Source organism: Saccopteryx leptura, chromosome 11 (genome assembly GCF_036850995.1).
Source record: "Saccopteryx leptura isolate mSacLep1 chromosome 11, mSacLep1_pri_phased_curated, whole genome shotgun sequence".
In the NCBI taxonomy this organism is placed as follows: Eukaryota; Metazoa; Chordata; class Mammalia; order Chiroptera; family Emballonuridae; genus Saccopteryx; species Saccopteryx leptura.
Genome location: NC_089513.1, coordinates 27,210,062 through 27,215,055, shown reverse-complemented (window position 1 = coordinate 27,215,055; position 4,994 = coordinate 27,210,062). Strand labels below are relative to the sequence as shown.

The 4,994-nt window shown below is 39.8% G+C and overlaps 1 non-coding gene across 1 annotated transcript; it reads right to left on the bottom strand.

Annotated features, from left to right (window-relative positions):
* Positions 1-3,299: 3,299 nt before the first annotated feature.
* LOC136383644 (small nucleolar RNA SNORA57) lies at positions 3,300-3,444 on the bottom strand. Its single transcript, XR_010747462.1, has one exon. It is a non-coding gene; the product is annotated as a small nucleolar RNA SNORA57 (small nucleolar RNA).
* Positions 3,445-4,994: the final 1,550 nt, after the last annotated feature.

Sequence of the window (4,994 nt, the reverse complement as noted above, 5' to 3'; positions counted from 1 at the left end):
AAAGCTGTTTGAAGAGGTTACATCCACATAAGGCCGCTACCATATATTTAGCACCCATTGTATGAATAGATTGAACGCATATACAAACAGAAAAACTAACAGACCTCAATCACAAGAGTCATTCTTCCTTCTCTCTCACAGTGTATTCCTTTAGTTGAGCTAAAATATAAGACCTTGTGATGTAATTAGTTTTGGTTCATCTACCGGCTTTCTAGGACTCTGTTACATGTTCTAAACCTTGCAAGGGGCTAGAAATTTTCTTTAGGTTTGGCCTTGTCAAAAGGATCACCCCTTCCTCTCCATCATCTCATCTCTAGTGGCTCTGGACTCACTTTCTTGGTTACAAATCTGTACTCTTATGGCTTCCCAATTCAAGGGAATTCAACTGTCAGTCAGTCATGTCCCCTATCCATACCCTCATACAAAGTGGAAGGGCACTACCCTAGCATGCAAATATGAGGAGATGAGGATTATCGGGGCCACCTCAGAGTCTGGCTAGGACAACTGACAAAGTTTATATACTGAGATTGGTAGATTCAAAAAATATTTAAGGAGCTTGTTTTCCAGACATCTGAAATACATTTTCTGGTTTGAAGACAAGCAGAGATGCTTTGTATTAGAGTCTGTACCACACTATGTTCTCCAGTCCAGCTACAATACTTTCTTTGGATTCATGTTGCCCCAGGATTGTGTCTAAAAACACCTTGGATGGGGAAATATGGCAGAAAAAGGAAGAAAAAATGGCAGGCACATCAAGATCAGCCCTATACAGGGGGGAGCCCTACAGAGCTATCACTGAAAAACAACTGGTACATAGTGTCACAGCAGATAAACACCTCCAGGCCTTCATATTCTTGGGCCAAGTGTCATCCACCAACACCTATGCCTATGCTGTGCTATCATTGGTGCTTATATGTGCTATCCTTGCCTGAGCAGTGATGAGCCTGGACCACACCCATGTCAAGAATCTCAGATGCCATTTTCTTTTTTTTATTTTTTATTGCAGCATTGTTTATTTTTATTTTTTTATAAATTTTTATTAATGTTAATGGGGTGACATCAATAAATCAGGGTACATATATTCAAAGAAAACATGTCCAGATTATCTTGTCATTCAATTATTTTGCATACCCATCACCCAAAGATGCCATTTTCCAACAGAGCTTTTCCATTCCCTCTGCATCTTACATGTCATCTCATTCCTTGGATCTTAATAATTCTTCTCTTAATATATATTAGACAAATCCAGGGTAAGACTGGCTGGCTTCATAATGACTCAGAAGCCAAGCTCTGTTTTCAGGCTTCCTGTATTTTATGTTATTAGCAACAGCATCTGAATTACTTGGACACAAAAGAAGTTTTCCCCTTGGCTTGGGTTCAAAATTGAGTCATGAGCCAGATTGTGACCAAGCTATGTTGTGTAGATGCCAACGACAAGAGATGGGATGGATCTCCTCTAAAAGGGATCAAGAAAATAAAATTAAAATGAGATTTGGCACAGTATACCCCATGCCTGAACAATTGATAAGCATTTTTATGGAAAACTGAACACAATGAAAGATGAGCTATAAAGACCAAAGAGAAACTCTTCAGGTGACCAGATTCTTTTAGAGTAGTTGGGAAGGTGAGTTGCTTAGAAGATTTTCATCCTGAGTATTCTTAGGTCCAAGATGATTGGATAAAAAAAATAGCAGAACAAAGAGAGAACTTATATAGATATATGTCAGAAAACATACTTCAACTGGCTTAATGTAAGTGGAAGTCTTGCCATGGATCAACCTGCAGGACTGGACTGATTTGGACCTGGCTCTGTTCTACCTTACCATTTGCTTTTATAGCACCAGACTCATCCTGGGACTAAATCTCTCAACGAGGCCAAATTTGTTGCTGCAGTTCCAGGGCTCACATCTATACACCAACCACCAACTCCAAAGAAATACAGAGAACATTTTCCCCCCGAGTATCCATTGTAAGAGTCCTGAAATTGACTCTGGTTAGATTGCTTAAAACAAATACTTAATGCGTGTGGCCAGGAGAATGGAATGTGCTGATTGGTTTGTGTCAACCAGGTTCCCCAACTGGAGAATGGCTGGGGCAGAGTTCTCTAAAACCCAGATTACAAGAAAAAAGGGAGACACCCCAATTAAAGTTTGGTTTATTTTCAGCAGAGATGATTTGGATTACTGGGAGAAGTAATAGATTCTGAGTAGGCAGCCAATAATATATATTTAATCTTACCTCTGTAGTTACTAATACATATAATAACCAAATAAAAATTAATAACAAAATGACTTATGTTGAAGGAAAGTTTGATACCTATATCAAGATTTAACATGTATTTTGCCACAATTCTACTTCTAGCTGTCTACCCTGCAGAAATACAAGTGCTCAGACATTTAAGTTCAAGACTACATCTTCCCGCTTTATGGAAGAGAATCCTGAAGGTTAGAGAAGTCATTTCCCAAAGCCACACAGGAGACAAGGTAAGAAAGTAAGGTCTGACCCCAAGTGTGTCATAAATAATCACCCTCTTCCTCCAATTGTTTTTTGTTTTTTGGAGGTTTTTTTTGTTTGTTTGTTTTTTTTTGTATTTTTCCGAAGCTGGAAACAGGGTGGCAGTCAGACAGACTCCTGCATGCGCCCCACCGGGATCCACCCGGCATGCCCACCAGGGGGCGATGCTCTGCCCATCTTGGGGCATCGCCCTGCCGCAATCAGAGCCATTCTAGCGCCTGAGGCAGAGGCCACAGAGCCATCCTCAGCGCCCAGGCAAACTTTGCTCCAGTGGAGCCTTGGCTGTGGGAGGGGAAGAGAGAGACAGAGAGGAAGGAGAGGGGGAGGGGTGGAGAAGCAGATGGGCGCTTCTCCTGTATGCCCTGGCTGGGAATCGAACCCGGGACTCCTGCACACCAGGCCGATGCTCTACCACTAAGCCAACCGGCCAGGGCTCCAATTGTTATTTTTAACTATATCATATGGTTTCCTGACCTTGACTTTACTGGCTCTCTTTTCCTATTTTGATTAAAGTGATGGCATTACATACTGTAATACTATTTTCTCTATAATAAAAAAGTGCTATTTTTTTGAAAAACTATACATTTCAGCAGTTACTGGTCTGATGAAATTACCAATATGTTTATGTTAGCTGAAGTCAGTAATTAATGCATCTAGGAAACAATAATAAAGGAACCTGAAAATAAGAATTTGCCTGAGATTCATTTATCAATCTATTCATCTATTTACAAATACTTATTGAGTGTCTATTATTTGCCAAGCAATATTCATTCCCACCACCAACCCCATGTGCCAGCACTAGAGTATAGAACTAATGAACTAAAAACCATAAGCACCAAAGACATGACATCAGGGTACTGGAGTCCTTTCTTTCTGCCTCCATACACTATAAAACCTGGACTGCATGCTTAACCCTGCCAGGAAGGGATGAGTGTCAAGCAATATTCCTAGAGGAAGGGAGGCCTTACTACAAGTGTGTTCTGTAGGACCAAAGGACCTGGCACCCCAAATCTAAATGCATTCTAAACAACATTGCCTGTTGATTCCTATGCAAATTAATGTCAGATAAGCACCCAAATCATTTTATTTAGGTTATATAGAAAAAATTCATTTATATACTTAGTAATATATTATAATATAACTATATTATAATTGGACTCATTCTCAACAATGTATTATCCATTTGGGGGACAACTGAACTGTTGGTTCTCTTATCATGAACATCTAAGATTCCTTGTTCATTCTAAACTGATCTTTCAAAATATTTAATTACTTCTTGCTTCTAAAATATATAAACATTTGGGGAGGTAGGAATGACCCTAGGCAATACATATAACATCTTAGAAACCATGACTAACTTTATCGGAAAGGATTGTTGGAAACCATTGCAGAGCTATTGATAGTGCCAGCTATTATGATGCTCAGGAATGTTATCTCTCATTTCTTATTTAAAGAACACTTTCTTCTGGCTTATATATGATAAGTTAAGCAGCCTCTTCTAGCCCTTCATAATGAGGCTTTAGATAGTTACATATTCTGGAATACAGCTGGTTAAATAAAATATTTATTTTTTTCTTTCAAAATACAGACTGGAAATATACCCAATGCCCACTGGGAAGTATCAAAGAAGATAAATTGGGAAAAGCAGATTTTGCCTTCTTCTTCTCTCTGGTGTCTACACTTTACAAATCCAAGCTCTCTTTTCCTTTTTCTTTCCCTTTGGGAGCACTTTAAGAAGATAAATACAGATTTATCATTTTCAGCCCAAATGAATGCTTTCAAAATAAGTTGTGGTTCTGTCTGCAAGCAGTAGGAACCCCCGTGTTCATTAGTAAAATTCTGCCAAACCCTTAGTCCTCATGGGCACCTTTGCACTCTAATTGCCAAAAAGGAAGGGAGAAAGGCCTCCCACTAAGTATGGCACCCATGGGATAGAAAAGCAAAGAATATGCACATGAACAGTGACATTTTTCAAAGAAGAAACATAATTTTCTGGAGCAATGATAGGTGAATGGATTTTTCTACAAATATTCTCTCTAAGCATTAATGACATCACTGCCCTGGCTAGAAGCTTTCACACATGGGACCTCAAAACAGTCCTAAGTGCTGATGCCCAGACACGAATCCTAAGATCAGCCCTAGGCAATTAAGCAGGGTGACCTTGCAGGTTGTGTCCTGCCCAGCTCCACTGCACAGCTCCAGGAAACACCATTCACATAGACTCTGATGTGAATGACACCTCCAGCTTGTGCAGCATGGCCACCTGGCACCTAAGGTCCCTTCTCAGCAAGTCCCACCGTTCATCAAAAAATCATTAGCACCTCAGTCCGACATTCCACCTCCTACCACCCTCCTGTCCTCACCAAAAGTAGCTCTAAACTGGGTGAAAAGATACAAAATGTCACAGTATAACTCTTTCATCCACTTCTTATTTTCGTCAAAGATACGTAAAATGTACTTCCAATTTTTGACTAAGTTGT